The 21,077-nt window shown below is 33.7% G+C and overlaps 1 long non-coding RNA gene across 1 annotated transcript; it reads left to right on the top strand.

Annotated features, from left to right (window-relative positions):
• Positions 1-142: 142 nt before the first annotated feature.
• On the top strand, positions 143-20,473 carry LOC309615499. The gene is made up of 2 exons (XR_014236880.1): positions 143-6,070; positions 6,409-20,473. It is a non-coding gene; the product is annotated as an uncharacterized lncRNA (long non-coding RNA).
• The last annotated feature ends 604 nt before the right edge of the window (positions 20,474-21,077 follow it).

Genomic DNA, 21,077 nt, shown 5'->3' with positions numbered 1-21,077 from the left:
ATGAGATACACTTTAGAAAAGATGTTTCTGATTCTCTTTTCTTTACCTAATTAATACATATATGGAACAGAAAGATTCCATTTCAAATTATATAGCAAATCTGCATGCCACACATGTACATTTTCCTTACTTAATTAAATGTACATGTTATATGGAATTGTGATCACTCCCAGCTTAAATACTTCCAACCTTTTTGGCACCAGGTACTGGCTTCGTGGAAGACAGTTTTTCCATGGGGGTGGAGGGTCGTTCAGGCAGTAGTGCTAGTGGTGGCGAGTTCAGCAGCAGATGGAGCTTCGCTGGCTTGTCCGACACTCACCTCCTGCTGTGCAGCCTGGTTCCTAACAGGCCGAGACCAGCACCGGTCCTCGGCCCGGGGACTGGGGACCCCTGCTTTAAATGAGTCTCACAAGAGTGAACTATACTAAAGCTCATCACAACTAAAAAAACTGACACCAGCTTATTTTTTTTCTTTTTTAAAAGATAGATACAATTTATCAAGCTTTTCAAGAAAACGTGAGTATCTTGGAAGGAAATAATAATGGCAACATTTACTAACTGTGGGAGAGTAGTTTTTTTTGAGCAATGAGGTTATTCTTGATATTTTGGTGGACAAAAACATAATGAAAAAAGAAACAAACTCTACTAGTAACACTTAAAAGATTAGATGCTTTATATTTTATTCCAGAATCATGGGTCATTTATCATTTTTTTTTTCAATTTTAAAATTATAGCTCAGTGTTTTCGAATCTGGAGTCAGCTAGCTTAAGGCAGCTTCCTTCCCCTCAAGCAGAGTAGGTGAGTAATGATTGGATCTTTGCACAGAATTCAGTATTTTATATAAGTGGATGTAAACTGATTCCCTAGGAGATCAAAAAAACTGTTCTCTTATTGCAGCTATTTTTAGGGAAAAAATAGATAACAGCCATAGTCCAAATTGATCAGAATTTAAATATGATTTTAACAAAAAGCAATGTTGAAATCTCATGTAAATATTTCTCATTAAGTCCTAATGCGTATATACTACGTTAATTCTACAGACAATAATTTGCTAATGTCATTCATGAAATGGAACTTCTGTAAGTTGTTTTTAAAATGAGAACATTGGTCATATTTTGATGATGTTACTTCATTATACTTTAATTAGTATTGCAGAAATCATGCAAGGTTTATAAAACAAGTTAATTTAACCTTGGAAGACAAATTTTTATACTGTGCTGTGACATTACTTACTAGGAAGCTTTAATTAAAACCTACTATTTCACAAACAATGTATCTGTTTAAATACCAATTTTATGCTGTATGTAAGTCCTCACAAAAAGGAAGTGTTTTGTTGTTGTTTTGTTTTGTTTGTTTTTCTATTCTTTTAGTGTCTAAAAATATAGAAATTTCTAAACAGTATATTACCAAAGAGTTTACTCCACTATGTGCTCTTGGGTTGGTGATAGAATAATAATAATAGATACATAGATATTTCTCCAATTAGAAGTCACATATTTTTCCGATTGTAAACCTCCAGCCAACTGTATTTTTTACCTACCAATATAGTGTTAGATGGTCAAGGAGAGAAATGTAATAAAACTTACTGAAATTTTTGTGAAATTGCCTTTAAGATATAATCACAGCGCAGTTCTGGAAAGCTAAAGAAACACTGTGATACAATCACCGAGTCAGAAAATAGTTTGTCCACTATGCTGCCTTATAATTACGGAAAAGATCTGGAGTGGGGAGTCCTTAATGAATGTAGAGAGAAGGAAACAGGAATTAGTTATGGGACTTGAGCAATACAATGGGAGGAAGAATGAAACCAAGGCAGTTCTTGTGTGGGAGAATGTAAAAGCTTTAAGCAATCAGAATAATAAAATTTGGGACAAGAAAAAAATCTGGGGACCCCACTAGATGGTATATCAAAGTAGAGGTCTGTGAAAGAAAATGTGGAACAGCTGGTCATGTATTTTTAACCAAAAAACTAAAATGCAAAGCTTACAGAGAGGAAGAACAGGCCTGTGTGTCAAACAGCAAACTAAACATTTCTGAGGGAGATTTCATGTGTTAACATTTTCAGATCGATTGCCATGATGAGATTTTCCTGAGGCCAGTATTCTTGTCTGAAAATATCAAAGAAACACATCTTTTGAAGCAAACATGTTCATTTTGCTTTACACACACCTTTCATGTTGGCACTCACTTACCCAAATATTTTCAAAGATAAGTACTTCCTGAAAAATAGAGTGTGATTTCTTTAACCTGTGTTTGAACCTCCCACCAACTGGCCAATGTCATATTTTTAAAGAGCATTTACGTTTTCTCCTTTATGAGTCCTATATACCAAGATGAACCCACTAGATACAGTTCAACCAATATTCCTTACACATTTCCTTTCCAGACCATGCAGAATACCCTCCTTTTACTTGTTTTACATTAGTTCATCCTTCAAATCCTGTAACACTGGAAAGTCTTGCCTGATTCTTCCCGACTACCATGAGCACTTCTTTTAAAAAATTCAACAGTGCTTGTCTAGGCTAGAGAAACATGTGAGTTTTGAAAACTGCCCTATTTTAATGGTTAAATTTTGTGCATCTTTTTCCAACAAAATAATAATAATAATGTGGTTTATTTAGTATAATATATTGTCAGTTATAAAATTTAATTGGAAGATTATAGACTGCTCCATTCCCTCCAACATTTCCCCCACACCAACAGGGCACCAGTATAAGAACAATGGTTTATAGCTGAGTTTCAAGACAGCCATCTTCTAAGGAAAAGTAATTATGAGAAGTCCAAAGTCAAGAGCAGAGAGAAAAACATTAAACACAGTTGAACTCCCATCCAGATTAATATAAATCCTCACACCAAAAGCATATTTACCTTAATTCCTTGTAGTCAATACAACATGTCTACCTTACAACAAAAATTATGTCACAAAAAGAAAAAATAAATAAATAAATAAAAACAAAACACACAGTTTGAAAGCACAAATTATCAGAAACACTCAGACATGACAAAGATGTTAGAATTATTAGAGAAGTTTAAACAGCTATGATTACTGTAATTCAGGGCTCTGATGGAAAATGTAGACAGTGTGCAAGAGTAGATAAGTGATGCAAAGAGAGAGATGGAAAGTTTAAGAAAGAATTTAAGAAAATAATTTTTCAAAATAAGAACACAGTGACAAAAAAGAAGAATGCTTTCTGTAAGCTCAGCAGTAGACTTGAATGCTTTCCATAAGCTCAGCAGTAGACTTGACACAACCAAGGAAAGAACCCATGAATATGAATATGAAGACACGTATAATTTTAAGCATTGGTTTATTTTATACAACATATCAAATTTACTGGTTTAATACAATTTTACAGTATTCTCTCACTAACACTTTTGATGCCTGTATGGTCTATATTGATGTATTCTTGTCTAATAATGGTTATTTGTGTTTTTTCTCTTTTTTTTTCCCAGCATCTAGTTGTTAATCTTTCAAAATAGCAACATTTAAATTTGGCTTTCTTTATTGCACATGTTCTCCATATCATTGGATTATTCTGTTATCCTTATTATATTTCTTCTTTAACATCCTTAGGTTTGATTTGCTTTTCATTTTCTTGCTTGTAATGATGGAAGCTTAAATCATTGAAATTTAGTCAGTCTTCCTTTTAATATGTTCATTTAAGGCTACACATTTTTTTCCTAAACATTGCTTTAACTATATCTGACAAGACTTGATATATCAAATCTTCCTTACCTCTCAGTTAAAATATTTTCTTGTTTCTAGTATAATCTTCTCTTAAACACTGGGTTGTTTAGAACTGTGTTAATTTTCAAATTGTTGGCATTATTCTAGTTTTATTTTTTATTATTTATTCAATGTTGTTACTATGGTCAGAGAATATGCTCAAAAATTTCAATCTTTTTGAAATTGTTTGAGATTATGTATGACCTGGAATTTTATAAATATTGCATGTGTTCTTGAAAAGAACATGTACTCTGCAATTGTTGAGTATAATGTTTCATGTATGTCAATTTGTTAATTTATTAATGCATATCAACTATAGACTGATTTTCATATACTTGTTCTTTGGCTGTTGAAATAGAGGTGTGTTAAAGTCATCTACTATGATTCATAATTTGATTATTTTTAGTTTTGTTATTATCACTTTGCATGTATTGTAGCTGTATTTTTCATTCTCATTATCCATTTCATGTCTTCTTTGCTCATATTCAGCACCTCCTCTGGATGAGGTTCTTTACTAAGGTATGACACCGACCTTTTTCCTGAAATATCTGAACCACCATGTCCTTCCTCCAGTCCTATGTTGTTCCAGTCCTATCACTGTGACAACTGTCCCGAGGGTCAATGCACACATATACCTTTTTGCCAACATTGTGTTGCAGCATCCCTTTTTTCCTTTTATAATCATCATCCAGTTCACACAATATATATATTTTTTAATTTCTTGTGTGTTCTGGGTTTCAAGAAGCCCAAAAATGGCCAGGTTGTAGTCTGGAAATGTCCAGTTTATTGGAAATGTGGATAAGTCCCCAAGTAGAGACATTTCTCCTTTAGAAATTGAGTATAAATTAGCAGAGGCTAAAGATGAAGAGGATGAAAGTAAAGATTTTGCAAGTTTGTAGTTATGGGAGATAACACTCCCACTTTTACTCTATAGTTTCTGGACCTGTATATTCTGGAAATGGGAGAAACAGCACTAAGCAATGCTTATTATATCAATGCATATACCAAATTTCATGGTATAGCATCTCAAAGTTGCAAGGTTTAACCCCCAGCTGGCTCCCTGAGTCTTCCAGAATCCATCCATTCATTTGAAGACTTATTGCTACTTTACCATGAGAAGCATGATAAGATCAAATAATCCCATGAGATCATCCCATTGTCTGGTTTCCTTTTCTGTAAAATGAGTTTATTGTTCAGAAACAAGATTGTATGGCATATGATGGTAATTAAGAAGATATTCTGGAATTTCATGAATGGTACTACTGACAAAGGTACAGTGGGCAGAGAGTAAATCCATCCCCAGGATAAGTGTTTATTTCGGGGAAGGTAAATTGTCATATACACCATTATGGACACAGTCCAACGTAACTGAATATCCACTATTATTATATGGATGGCATTTAGGCATAGAAGCTCATTCTCAGGGCCTTGGCCACCCTGCCTTGCACCACAATCTATAGCCCATTACTGCCTAGTGTCAATATAGCATGCAGAATTACCTTTAAGTCAGGCTAAATGTTTTGCTATTCAATACTCTGGATATGGTGAATAACCCACAGGCCATTCATGTGAGTAGAGGAAAAGGTGGCGGTTCAGTCAAGAGGAGATACATTGGGAGATGAGTCACCCGCTCACACAATTATTTATTCATTCAGAGCCTGTTGACGTTGATCTTCACTTTTCCAACTTTCACTTGATAAGTGTTGCTGCCCCAGAAAAATTATGAACAGGTAAATGAGATAACACCCAATTTATGACAAATATTTTAGTAGCCATAGTCATTGAATGTCCCAAGTTCAAGTATTCAAACTCTGTTAGGTCTCGTTAGCAAGCCAAGATCTATTTCTGTGGGAATTGTTGTCTGAAGTGTATATGGATTTGCTCCAAAAACCTAGGTGCGTGCACTGCTTTTCTCCTATTGGTGCTGACACATTCCCCATATATTATCTTGATCTGTGGGAAGATAATCCCAGCAGTCACAAAGGCAAAGTTGCAATGCTCCTTGCCCTGCAGCAGAGACCAACTAGAGAACCTCATCTACTGTTGATTGAAAGCTAGGAGGCTTTTGGCAGTCTTACATCTTATTCAGTAATAGGTTCCAGCAGCACACCTAAAAGTGCATCACCACACATTCCATGGGATCCCAGTGTCCCATTTTCTAATTCTGATTAGATTATCAAAACTTCACATCCAAGCAGACCACATAATCAACATTAGGTTCCCAGTTTATCAATAGTTATCTCCTGTAACTATGCTGGGTGCTCATTTTTATTGATTTATTTTAACTAAACAAAGTACAAAGGAATTTTATTCTAGAAATTGACTTTCAGAATAATCTAGAAGGTCGGGCTTCCCTGGTGGCGCAGTGGTTGAGAATCTGCCTGCCAATGCAGTGGACACGGGTTCGAGCCCTGGTCTGGGAAGATCCCACATGCCGCTAGAGCAACTAGGCCCGTGAGCCACAATTACTGAGCCTGCGCGTTTGGAGCTTGTGCTCCGCAACAAGAGAGGCCACGATGGTGAGAGGCCCGCGCACCGCGATGAAGAGTGGCCCCCGCTTGCGGCAACTAGAGAAAGCCCTCGCACAGAAACGAAGACCCAACACAGCCAAAAATAAATATAAATAAATAAAAATTAAAAAAAAAAAAGCTTTAAAAAAAAAAAAAAGAATAATCTAGAAGGTTGAAAATGAGTGCTACTTTGACCTTTCAGGGTTGATTCAAAATATAAAACAAAACAAAGAATTAAACACAAGGGTGCACAACCAGGTTGCCAAGAGTGTTGCTGCTACTTTTGCTGCCAGATCCATAATCCTACCACCACTTTCATAGTCAGTAACTGCCACCAAGAGGAAAATGTCATGATGAGGACACTCACTGATGGCAACAGCAGCACACCTCAAGTTCTAGGATTAACTGCAGCAAAAGGCAACAACTCTAATGATTGTGCTTTCCAGTAGACATATCAGTGCCTTCTAGGCAGGTCTGTAAAAGTTTCTCTTCTTCTAACAGGTTTTTTTTGTTTTTGGCGGGGGGGATTGTACTTAAGATAATAGTTTCTCTCTATACAGAGTCATATGTAGTAATTAAGGCACTATATTTTATGAAAAAAAAGTAAGAGTTAAGGATAGCTTATAGGAATTTTTAAAAATGTGTGTAAAAGGGATTCTTTGACTCCACTTATAGAGGTGGGATGTACAGGCATTCCGCTTTCTATGAAAGTGCTGGGGAGGGACTTGCAACTCCTTCTGAGCCTGACTGCTCCTTAAGGAACAAGCCAATGTGATGAGCAAAATCCTGAGTCATCATGTCCAATAAACATTCACACGTTTCCCAGTGGGTATGGTACTGTGTTAAATGAAATTGTTTATGCATTGCAGAGCCTTTTTTGCCTTCCTCAGTTATCTCTTTACCTAAATGTCTGGGACTCATATTTGCAAGAAGCAAATCTGGCAGGACTCACTTTTTGCAGGGCCATGAAGGATGCTGTCCTTTCTGTAGAGCTACTTAGTTGTTTTCAATCAGCTGTGGTTAGAAAGACAGCATACTGTATTGCCCACTTTAGCTTTAATAATTCCCATTTATTGCACAATTGCCTGGCCCAATAAGAAAGTTGTGTTTGATCACCATTTACCTGTTGGCTATTTGTGTGTATCAGTGAGAACACAGTAAGATCCTGAGTGATAGGGTTTGCATAAAAACAGTGCCTTTATTAAAAATTTGTGTTGGATTTCACTTTGGCTTTTGGTTTTCCAATTTTCAATCACTTACCAGGAACATCTTCCACTGTAGATGCACTATCGATTCCTTAACCTCCTATGTGAAATACTTTCATTGGAATACAAAGAAAATATTTTTAGGGTTTTAATGAGAAAATAAACTGTTTTTTTTTTTTTAACTTTTATAACTTTAGTTTTAAGCTTAGGCACTTCTCAATAAATGTAGCAAAGAGAGAAATTCTATATGAAAATTAACAGTAGTTAAAAATATATAAATCAGGAAGGAACATTTTTGCTAATTTAGAATTTAACTGTGATGTACTTGTTTCTTCTATTCTTTTAAATGATTTATATTAATCAATGGCTGGCTGACGTGTTATTTTGTTTTAGCCATATTTTTAAAGAATTGACACTTCAGATCATTGACTTTCTCATGAAAACTTGCCACATTGGTGGCACTCATGAAAATGTCTAAGATTTAGCTCATTATGAGAAAAGAATATTATGCATTTTTCAAGCGGTATCCAAATGAAAGTGCCAATTACAACTGGATAATTTGTTTCCTATAATATGTTAGATGGCTAATATAAAACAGGTTTTCTAATATGTTACATATAAAAAATGTACTAATCTAATTTATAAAAATGTTTTAATTTTAAGTTTTACTTTATAGTGTGGGCCCATGCAAATTTTCTTAGTTTAATGTCCCCCATGATAAAGAAATATAGCATTATCTTTTTTTGGTATTGTATCAGGAGCTAAAAGGTCCATGAAGATATCAAAACCATGCTTTTATTACGAGAAAAGCACACATTCCGTCATTACTCTAGTCAACTGACCTACACTAGGCAATTTCTGATTTTTAGACATTAAGAAACAGAATTGATGAGTGATAAAGTAGAACTTTTAGATGTCAGTTTTATACATTACATAAAATCAACAAAAATATGACTTCTGCAAAAGAAATAACTGAAAAGAAATAACTATTTCTAAATGAAATTTTCTGTGATTAAGAAAATAACTTGTTTTAATGTTTATATGAAGTAATATATATTCCTATAGGTTTTTGGCTTAAAATTTGTCTCCAATTTTACACTATCTCAGTTAAAATTTTGTTCTTGATCATACATTCTTAATACGTTAGAACCATATGTTTAGAGGACTGTTTCATAAGGAGAAGAAACGGAGGATAGAAAGAATGAAGGAAAGGAAATAAGGACAGAGAAAATGAGAGATAGAGGTACAGGAAATGAGTCAGAATTCTGTATTCCCGTTGACTCTCCTGTTCTATGTTCCAGTGTCTGATGCATGCCCTGCTTCTATGTCTAGAAAGAAAGTCTTATAATTTCTATAAAATGCTTTAGCCTCTTTGAAGTAGTTTTTGGCTATTTGCGACTAAAAAAATATTAACTATTATAACAGAATATACTTATACTAAACATTTAAATAATCATTTATATATGAATTTTTAAAATGTCAGCAATATGTGAGTGGGCTAGGCAAACGTATTTATGACATGTTACTTATATTCCAAGAATTGCTATGACTGCAACTCCAGAAGGAGAAAGAGAGATGCACCAGTGATAGCATGTATTAGAATACAGTTAAAAGTTGAAATTATTAGCACAAATAGAAAGATACTGAAGAAAACTGGCCCAGTAGCATTTTATATACTGCCCTGGAGGCAGCAGACTAATTCAGTATAAGAACCAAGGAATGAGGAAGGTGTTTTACCTGTCTTCTGAGCTGACCTTTCCTAAATGTGGCTTCACTCTGGAATGAATTGGATTTTTTCTCCTAGTGCAAATGGCGGGTTCTTACTAAATTATTAACTTTATTATTTATTGAGAGACTGTATTACCTCCAAAAGCAAGTATATAAGAAATAAAAATGAATCAGTGACCCTTTTTAGGATAAGTTAACCCTCGTGCTTCACTAATCTTGCATTTTCTATATTACAGAATTAAAAAAGCCTTTCATAGCTATCATTTATTTTCTGCTCAAACTTTTAGACTAATGCAAGAAATCAGTCTCAATTAGAGATTAGCCATTTTTGTGAAGACGTTTTATTGCAGTGGTCCACAGGGCTTTACTGATAAGGGGAGCAAGACAGGAAATGAAGCCATAATCTAGAGGGACTCGGCAGTGAGAGAACATATATTCAGTGATGCATCTGTACCAGCTGGAATGTATTTACCTTTCTGGAAAGAATCTCCTGAATAAACATACCTCCAAATGAATTTGTAAAGAAATGAATTTGTAAAGAAAAAGTTTAAAATGTCAATAATTAAAAAGTCAATAATCTCTTCTATAGGACCTAATAAATTAATTTTATATTAGTTGACATGATACTCTGAATAAAGACTGTGTTTGAAAATCAGTTTTTTAAAGCAGTGTCCACTGATATTATAGATGAGAACTTTCTTTTATCTTTCATCTTGGGAAGGACATTTTTCCTTTAACAAGTCAAAGGCAATTTGAATGTTGGTCCATCTTATTTTGGGAGTCTAAGGTTTAGAACTATAGTCATCTCTTGTGCCTAATTATAAAGTACCTGTGTTCAGTGGAACAACTAATCTCTTCTGTTTTGTCAGTTATTCTAAACTTTAGTGAGCATACATCTACATACGAGCTATCTTTGGGTATCAATGTCTCCTAGTTCAAACATTTCGGGGCAGGAAGTTCTATTTAGCGAATTGAGACACTATGGAGTCTGTCAGAGGTTCGAATATTCATTTCTAGAGCTGTCATACTCTTGGCCACCTTCCAAAGGCATTGACTTTATGAAAGAAAGTGACTTTATCTGCTTTAAGCATAATAAGGCATTCTTTCTCAAATGACTAGCTCACTACTGGTATTAATATGTTATATTTTCATTTTCAAAAATATACATCTGCTTCTAGGATATAAAATAACATATTCTTTGCATTAAATATGCTAAGTAACTGCATAAGATGAAAAACATTCAGAAAATATAATTGGCAAATGTTTTAGAATTCATTCTGTTACACATTTTATCCTTTTTATGTAAATTTTAAAGGATTTATTAAAGTTTCTTTACTAAAATGATGTAGTGAGTTTCTAGTGTTTTTAAAGTAAAGATAATTTATTGACTAATGGCATTTAAACTTTTTTTTGTACTTTATAAAGTATTAAAGGAAAATATAAAGAAGCAAAAAAAGAAATGCAAGTAGACTTTGTTACATACAAGGAAAAAAAACAACATTTGCTGTCTGCAGTGAGTATTATATATATATATATTTTTCAAATACAAATACACAGGATATCACATAATATAGTTTTAAACTATAAAGCTTCAGAAGTTAAATGCTACAAACATAAAAATTCATAAGGAATTTCAATTATTTAAATGTCACATTTATTTGATTATGTGAATTTTGAATGAAATGGGTTTTTTTTCCAAATAACAGTTGCCGTCTTCAAAGAGGACTGAAATTTTAAAAATGCATAATTTATTATCCAAAATTCATAAAACTAAATACATGTAAATAAAATTTACCTAATTAAAGTTTGAAGTTTTGTTTTTCTTCTAAATTTGTAGTATATTTCAAGGAAAAGTAACAATGGTATGCCCTTAAAACAGCTCTCTGGAAAGACAAAAAACAAAACGAACAAAACAAAACCTCTCTGATTTGCAGTGCTTCCAGTAACTACTACCACCATGGCTGATTTCAAGCTACCAGTGTGATGTCACTAAATGCAGAGGTGGCTAGAGATATGCCCAATTGGCTCTCCAAAACTGGAAGAGGCTGCTCCAGAGCATAATTCAAAAGAGCTGATTAATTTTTTTTTTAAAAAGTAAACTGAATTCAAACAAAGAGAGGTGATTAAGTGATATTTAAATTAAAATGGAAGAAATATATAAGGAAGACGTAATGTATGATTTATATTCAAGCATTAGACACTGTGTCATATTCTGATTTTTAGCTAAAAGGAGATGTAGTGTCTGTGTGTGTTTGTGTGTGTGTGTATAATAATGTTTGCCACTTTTGTCAAGAACTAGGAAAAGTTTGAGATTCTACCCAATTTTCAAGCAAAAAAACTGATCTGTCACAGTTTTATGGACGCTGGCAGAAGACGTGCACCTCTTGGGCCAGACCCAATAAACTTTACTCACAAGACATAGCTAACAGAATCTGCATCAAAAATGCCCCCAAGTCTCATGGGGTGACACAGATGGGTCCAGATGGATGACTGCAGAAATAGTAGTTATGTTAAAGAAAGGAAAATTGAGTTTAGACAACCCACATCTGGCAGTAAGTACACATACCCTTTGGTCAGATAAGAGACCTTATTTCTGTCTTCCAAGGCTGTTTGTTATACAAACATCCTTGAAGAGAAAGTCTGGAATAAAAGGAAGTCAGTACCTCTGCATAGAAGATGTACAAAAACATAAGAGACCCACAGAGATAACTGTCTCCCCAAATCTATTATTTATACTGACAATTATTGTTATTCACTGTAGTATATTTATAAAGTCACCACTAATACTGAATTAGCAAATATTGAACCATTGCTCACAGGAGAAATAAAGTTAGGCTCCTCCCAGCTTCTGGTCACATTTTCATAGACCAATAAATATACAACTTTTTTTTTTTTTCCTGTCTGTTATATAACCTTTTAAAATGTGTATTTCTGTTTAATGATGGCTTATATAATATATAATGTCAATTCATATAACCTGAACTCACAACCAACAGCACTATAACTCACGCATGAATGAAGTTTGTCTAACATATGTTTCCATATGATCCATAACAGCCTTCTTAAGAACACCAGCTCTTCACACTATGCTTGGGGGTCATTTTAAGCAGCGAATCACCAACAAAACCCACAAAATGAGAAAAACGTGGTATACTAAATAGACCGTGAAAAGTACAGTTGTTTACAGCATCCCAGCTACAACAAGAAGGGGGAGCTCCTCCTTATTTGGCCTCTGCTGGGAAGGTGGCCACTGGGTGGCTCCAGTGTTTTGAAACTACACTTGACCTCAGGTAACCACTGAATCACCCTGAGTATGCTAGAGGTTACAAATGAACTTTAGCAAGCAAGTGGTTTAAATGCAGAACCCACAAAAAAATGAGGATCGGTGGTATGCTGTTGCAGTATATTAAGAACATAGACTATAAAGAGAAGAAAATATTCTTCATCGCCTCCAGCTTTACTTATCAATATAAAATTTCAAAATATGTATCCAGAATGTCCTGTTGAGTTAAGAATGAAGGTGTTTAAAAATGTGTAGTCTCTGCTCCAACATGTTTATAATATGTGGTTGGGTTAAGCCAAGTGCATACATTCTTAAATTCAAGGGAGGTAGTGACATGACATAGTGTAGAGAAGCAAAACTTGTCACCCCAAAATGTCTCTCTGCCATGTGGATTATTCGAACTGTAACAATCAAGGCCCGAAAGTTTCAAGAAGAAACTTTGACCTTCCTTCTAACTGCCCAAAACAATTTAGATAGAGGGCCTGTTCCCAGATCAGAATTATCACCAGAGATATTGGCAAAGAATATAGGTTAGTTTTTATTCTAGCCTGGTGGTGGGGGAAATTCTGCAGGGTCTAGAGATCTGAGTCCACACTGTCCCATTGTCTCTGCATGACCCAGCAAACAGTTATTTACCAAACATTTGGTTTTCCATCTCCATGGGAATTGCTTTCTTCCCTTTTGAAGTCCCAGATCACTACCCCTAATATCCTGTTTTGTCTTTAGCTGAAGATAGTATTTAAGGTGAGGGTTTTGGCCATTTTGGTTTACCATTTTTCTGGGTCTCTCCCATGTCTACATGTTGTTAAACTGTTGTCTGATTTTTTTTCCTGTTTTTTTTTTCCTGACATATTGACATCTGTCTCATGTCAATTTTAATTCTTAGACCAGCCAGAAGAACTTAAAAAGGTAGAGGAAAATTTCTTCCTCCCAGATAATAGGTACCTGAGAAAATCTGAGAGGGCAGAGAAAGAAGAGGTCTCCTCTAGATGGAAGAAGAGGAGGTCTATATTAAAGGAATATTTCAAGAAGTTTGAATTTAATTTATGTCTTAAAATACTAAGAGATAGGTTTGAAGGTATTACAGTCAGAAGAAACAGCAAAGGAAACAATTGGTGACTAATTCGTAGTGGAATGTATAGTCTACTGGAAGGAAAAATGGTATAGTAAGCTTGAAAACAATCTGAAAGTATAAATAGTAAGAATTGGAATTCCTAATTAATAGCAATACATCAACTAGAAATATTTGTTTTAAAATACATCTCAATCCTTTCAACATCTATCTAACCCAGCCCCTCCACCCCATAGTAGTTCAGGCCCTTCTCATCTTTCACAGAAACAATTTTAATTTCCTTCTAATTTGAAGCCTTGCCTCCGCTCTTCTTCCTCTCATACAATTTTTATTATTGAAATATGTCACACACCATACAATTCACCCTTTTACAATGCAAAATTCAGTGAGTTGTAGAAAACTCACAAAGTTGGCCAACTATCAACACTTTCTAATTTCAGAACGTTGTCATCACCCCAAAATGAAAACCTATATCCGTTAGCAGGCATTCTCTAGCTCTCCTTCCCTTCAGTTTCTGGCAAGATAATTTGCTTTCCGTCTCTACAAATTGGCCTATTAGAATATTTCATGTAAATGGAATTGTACAATATGTGGCTTTTCATGTCTGGCTTGTTTTGAGGTCAGTTCATGTTGTATTGTGTACCAGTACTTCAACCCTTTTGATTGTTGAATAATAATCCATTTCAAGGGGATATCCCATTGTGTTCATTCATCATTTGATGAACATTTAGGTTGTTTTCTCTTTTTGGCTATTATGAATAATGCAACTACAAATATTAGTGAACAAGTTAATTTGTTTGTGGACATAGGTTTTCTATTCTCTTGGGTAAATACCTGAGAAGGGAATTGCTGGACAATATGGTAATTCTATGTTTAACTTTTTGAGAAACTGCTCCACTCTTGACTTTCAATTTAGCAAAATTGTAAAACAGGTAAGGATCTGAGGCAGTACATTCATTCCACAGTGTTAACCTGCCTATGACAGGAAGCTACCTTGGAGACTGTTTCAGTGGTAAGTATAAGCTGTGTTTCACTGAGGCTACCACAAAACTGCCTAAAGATTGCATCACTGATTTCATGAGGGGCTTGCTTCTGTCAGCCCTGCAGTGGGGAAAGAATGCTTGTTTCTGCAACTGACTGCATTGACCGACTATTGTAATAGCAGGATAAAACTACTACTGTTTTGTATGTAAACAGATAGGTTACAATGTCAGAATATTCCTGGACACAGAGAGGGAGTCAAGTCCATTATTTTGCTACATACTTTGTTGGATAGGTTTGCTATTATAGATATACCCTTTGTTAGTCCTTCAATCTGTGTTACTCTTCATCAGTGATTCCAAAAGAGTATTCTTTGTGGGAAGGATACCTTTAAGTCTTTTTAGAACTTTCTATCTGATTTTGATACGTCTGTGCTGCCTTATTTTTAGTGAGAAACTTTACTCTTTAAAATCTTCATGATCAATGTATTTGGTCTTTGGTATGTGAAAGTTCTACAATATGTATTAATAACTCTATATATCACTTATTTAACAATCAAATGTTAACATTTTAAATTCATATTTAATAAATAAAGCTGTCAAAATTGTAATGCTGGTTCTCTAAGCATTAATTTAGTGTTTTATGCCTCTTTTAAAGATAAAACTGTAAAGAAATATTTAACATTTTATAACATTATTTTGTTAAAAGACTTATTTCAGGTTAAATAGAGAAAAATCAATGTGAATATGTAATGAATCTTTAATATAAGACAGTTATAAAAGAATGATGTTAATTTTTCTCTTATGCTCATTAACAATTTATATTTTACATTTTGTGAATGTTCAGTTCATTGAGATTTTAAAAGAGAGAACCCTAGTCATGAGGGAGAGACTTCACAATATGGAATTTGAAACAGAAATGTCAAGAAATTTTTATTGAATGAACTGCATCCCCAGAAAGTTTTCAAATGTACTTTGAAGAAAAATGCCAGGAAGAAGAAAGTACCTGACCAGTGTTATCTCAAAAGTGACAGAAAAACAAAGCACCAAATATTTTGGAACTTACTTTATCAATTACAAAAGTAAATATTTCATTAATTTTATTAGAAAAATACACAAGAAACATCTACTATAAACCAGGCACTCTTCTAGATGTCAGTATTCTGTACTGAAGAAAACTGGTGCAATTTATGCCCTTGTGGAGTTTTTAATTTAGTTTATCATAATATAATAATCTGTATCAATATATAATAACAAATTATGATATATAATATGCAGGGGTATGAGAGTATTCATATACAGAATTCAATGGGGATTTTATATGGATTGAGGGATCAGGAAAAGCCACTCTTTAGAAGTAACATTTCACCTAAAAGGAAATATGAATAGGAGCTTTCCTGATAAATATTTTGCAAATGTTCACATTTGAAGCAACAAAGAAGGCTTAGATACTACAATTGGTACACAGTAACTGAGGTAAGAAAGGTACAAGAGAAAGACGGTAGTAAGCAGGGGACAGTCTAATAAGTCCCTTGCTAAGGAGTTTACATTTGTCATATGTTAAAGGAACACGTACTAAGGGTTAGGAGGGAGTAACATCATGTGATCAGTGATTTTTTAAAATAACAGTAGAAATAATGAAGAGACTATAGTCTGGATAGTTGCCATGATAGAAAACATAGCAACTAATTAGCTGTCTATTCAATGTTTCTCAACACTGAGAAATAATGGTTGTAAAACTATTGTCTCTAAGCTCCAAAATAGCCCTTCTAATCAACACTATATGATTCTGGGACTGGGACCCTACAAACTACATCTTTCCCTTCCCAGCGGCTTTCGGTAAGTTTCTACCAATAGACAGCACCAGAGGTGCCTAGTCCTCCTATCTACATCACCCGAATAGTAAGCATTACTTTCATGCAGCTGCAGTTGCTTCTAGCGGTGGTTGGTTCCAGTTTCCAAATTCTTTCAATATTCACAGAACCAGCTTCACTGGCTTCTTTTAAGGCACCAGCAGCAGCCAAGCTGTGCCCTTCTCCTTCACTGCTTGAGTTCCAGCTCTGCAGGCTCTTCCTCTGAGCTCCCAAGATACCACCTCCAGCTGGACTATGTCTCCTCTACAGAGTTCTACTTCTTTGGGCCCTACCTCTAAACTTCAGATTCTGATAAACACATCTCTTTTTCCCCCAGGCCTAGGGGTAAGAGACACTCCCTGCACTTATTATTTCTCTGATGCTTTGGTATCTCCTTTTTCCTTTATAATCCTCTAAGTCCTTCTACACCTATTTAATCAATTTTCTATATTAAATGCTCTTTGTTAAAATAAATCCAGTGCCAGAAAGAACAAGTTTTTCTAACAAAAAAATCCTTTAAAAAATAAAATTTAAAAAGGCAAAAATATATAATTAACATAATGAAAAGCTACAGTGAAAAAGTATACTTTTTCAAATATTATATTAAAAATAATTATTGCAAGTTGTTTTAATATTCAGTTTTCACAGTTAGGATCATTTGTGTAGGTACATTCATGATCAATATTCTTACTCTAATTATAACACTGATGTCACTAAGTATTACAACAGAAAAATTATACAGCTTAAAATGTAAAGTCAAGTCATTGACTCATTCATTTAAGTGAAATTTTTCTTGATACTCAGTACTGTCTGTAATAAGAAGAAAGATGAAATTTGCAATAGACATGCTCTAATAAGTATCAGTGCAATTATAAGAGTTTGCAAAGGGCTTCCCTGGTGGCGCAGTGGTTGAGAATCTGCCTGCCAATGCAGGGGACACAGGTTCGAGCCCTGGTCTGGGAAGATCCCACATGCCGCGGAGCAGCTAAGCCCGTGCGCCACAACTACTGAGCCTGCGCGTCTGGAGCCTGTGCTCCGCAACAAGAGAGGCCGCGATAGTGAGAGGCCCGCGCACTGCGATGAAGAGTGGCCCCCACTTGCCACAACTAGAGAAAGCCTTCGCACAGAAACGAAGACCCAACACAGCCAAAAATAAATATAAAAATAAATTAAAAAAAAAAAAAAGAGTTTGCAAAAAGTCTATGATTGAATGTGTGGATGTAAATTAAGCCAAATAATTTTAAAGCTTAAATTACATCTTTGAGACAGGTCATTAATTCTTACAGATTAACTGAATACTGTCACACTAAAGGAAGCATCCTTTGTTCTTTCTAATAAATAATAGTCTATTTAGAACTAGAAAATATCTTAGATTTTAACATAATCTAGATCATGACTCTACAAGTTACAATTTAAAAGTATTGTTATGATACATATATAGGAGTTAAATAATGATTGGATTATAACCACATCTTTCCATGCATTTATATACTGAGACTAGCATTGTTGCATAAAAATGTAACCAAGATGGAGTTGAGTCCTAGACTATGCCTGAAATGGGATTATTATTCATCTTTCATATTTATAGAAATGGATGATTATTTGATTGTATCACCATACAATGAAAATTCTTCTCTTCATTACAGAATGATTGTAGCTGTTTATATATTCTTACTAGGCAGGATATTGTTCAGTCTGAATATAAATATAGACAGGGTTATTAGTAAAGTGTTCAGATGGAAATTTCTTTTGTTGGTAGCCCTTCTGAACCTGAATAGAAAAGTAAGAGTTGACATAATTAAAGCCATACTGCTTTATAAAGTAAAAAAATTTTAGCTGCCATGTTGCTATACCAAAAATCAACTCATTTGAAGCACTATAATGATGTATAAGAGTTTAGACTATATATACCATTACCATATGATGAATATTTTTTCCTGCTTTTAAAATACTGTATAACGGGAGATTAGAAAAGATCAGTCTTCCAGAAAACATTTTTTAGCATGTATTTTGTGCCAATAGCATGCAAATAACAAAGCGTATGTTTAATGAAAGATATGGTCACTATTCCTGGAAATGTATAGTCAGGAAGGAATATGTATAATACATTTTAATTGGTACAATAAATGAGATATTTATAAAGTGAAAGGAGAGGCTTAGGAGAGTGATTATGCCTAACTTCATAAGCAAGGTAGAATTTAGGTTAGAATTGAAGGGTATTTTTTTTCTGATAAAACTAAAGAATAGTTATATATTCTTATATATATATATATATATTATATAGTTATATAATATTATGAGCATCCTGATAATATGCGTATGAATAAGACCAGCATTAATAAATTAAACCATATGTGCCAAATGATTAGTATTAGTGAACACACATAGAAATGAGGTATATCTGTAAACAGAAGTCAATAGTGCAGGCCCTTGGAATACCAGGTTAAGAATTTAAACCTATTGTTTTTTATTCAGTAGGTAATAAGGTGTTGGTGCAGGTTGAAATCAGGACTGTGACATGACAAAGAGGAGCTTTTGAAATATTAATCCAGTGATGGCTGAGAAAATAGATTCTATTGTTATTTACAACAATGGACCATGAACAGGGTGTGGAAAAGACAAGATTAACGAGTGAAAATATGCTGTGCATTAAAATAGGAAGTCAACACTGAGAAGGCCTACTAGCTTTTCCAGGCATGGGCTTGATAATGATATACTGTGAGACTGTCACAGAGCAAATAGGTTCAGAAATTTTAAAAAGAATAGACTTGCTTCAGAGGAAATTTTCTAGGAGCAGTGTCAGATAAGAAACTCATAATCCCACAAAGACAAAATGTGTTTGTTTCCTTGGCATAGAGATGGAATATAAACAATGAAATAGCTACATGTATCTGTCATTATTGACTGATAACTTATTCCATTCACTTGAATGCCTTTTCATATCTTAGCTTTTTACATTCTTTTGGGGCTTTGACTATATCACTATTCAATTATGATAATAAATAAAATGTGTATATTACCCTACATAGTCAAGAGTCTGTAGACTCTTTTCTATATTCTTTGATTTTCATCTTTTATTACTTTCTCTATTATTTTAACAACTTTTTTTCTTTACTTTTCAATGATGAAGAGAAAGAAACATGGTCATTAAGAAAGTCGAACCAGCTATCTACAATATTAAATAACTACATGTTTAACTGAATACTATAAAAATACAAAAACTCTGATTAACATATACTACTTCAACTCTTTTAAATCTTTGTTTAAAAGAAGTCTACAGAAATGTTACACAGTAAATGTACTTAAAAAGGGATATAAGTGCTCAATTATTGGACTTTATATATTTGTGAGTATATCACAAAATATAGAGGAAGCAGAGATTAAATACTCTGGTAGCAAAGTTGCTGATATGTAACTAACTGTTGAATGGATTAAAAAACAACAGTTACATTTTGTTCTCAATTTCAAATACATATAATAAAATAATTATATTTTATTATAATTTATTTTATTTTTATTATAATTATATTTTTAAATTTTATCAACTTTAAATATATTTCATACATTCAAATAATTAAAAAGAACAGTATGACAACATCCTTATATATATGTTTTAACAAAATTTACCAAATTTTAATATTTTATTATAGTCTTCGTACACACACACCCGTTACTTTCTGAAAATTTAGCTACTACCTATATAATGTATTTATGTACATATATATAATTTAAAAGGAAGTTGTAGAATTCATAACACTTAAACCATAAATATCTCAGTATGAATTTTCTAACCACAAGATTATCTTCCTGCAGAGGTACAGTAGCATTACCATATTTGAGAAAATTATCTGGAATTCTATAAAAAATTAACAATGATACTAGAATATATTAATAATTTAGAGTATATATTCAAAGCAGCTTTAATATGCCTTTTATAGCAACAAGTGCTGCTTCTCCACCTCCTCTTCCCCCACTTCTTCCTCATCCTACTTTTCTAACGCATAAGCCAAATAAGATATGTTCATTGTATTCACTGTTATTCATCTTTAATGTCTTTTGATCTAGATTACTCCCCTAGCCTTCTATTTCTAAATAGCACTAATTTATTCAAAAGTCAGACCAAGTATCTTGAAGTATATCCCATAGTCAGGATTTGTCAGATTGTTTCCTCATGACTAGATACAAGTTGAAGAGTTTTGAGTGGCAAGGACAATTCATCAGGCACCAATGGCAGGTTTTATCATTATTGGTGATGATAAATTTGGTTGAATTTATCATCAACCTAATTTATCATGAGAGGTTGAATAATAGGTTTCTCTTCATTCTGAAGGTTCATTTTTTCCCCCTGTGTATTACTAAGTAATCTCTTGAGTGAAACACTTAAAATCATGTAAATAACGTTCCCTCCAACATTTCTTCCAAAGGTTTTAGCATCTACTGATGATTCTGGCTAAAATTAAATTTATTGCAAGGGATTTCAAAACGGTGATTTTCTAATTCAACATTTTCTACACTTATTAGCCAGCAGTTGTTTTCTAAATATGAACTTTTGTTTTTGTTTCTTCTCCTCCCTCTCTCTTACCCTTAAAACTCACTATGTGCTCATAATATCTTATTAAATTTAGTGTGTTATGATACATCATCATCATTTCTATTATGTCAAGTCTAAAATCGGGCATCAGTAGCTTTTTTAAACCACTTCCTGTGACTGTATGACCG

The sequence above is a fragment of the Balaenoptera borealis genome (assembly GCF_965194805.1).
Source record: "Balaenoptera borealis genome assembly, chromosome: 18".
Taxonomy (NCBI): Eukaryota; Metazoa; Chordata; class Mammalia; order Artiodactyla; family Balaenopteridae; genus Balaenoptera; species Balaenoptera borealis.
This window is presented reverse-complemented; position numbering and strand designations above follow the sequence as displayed.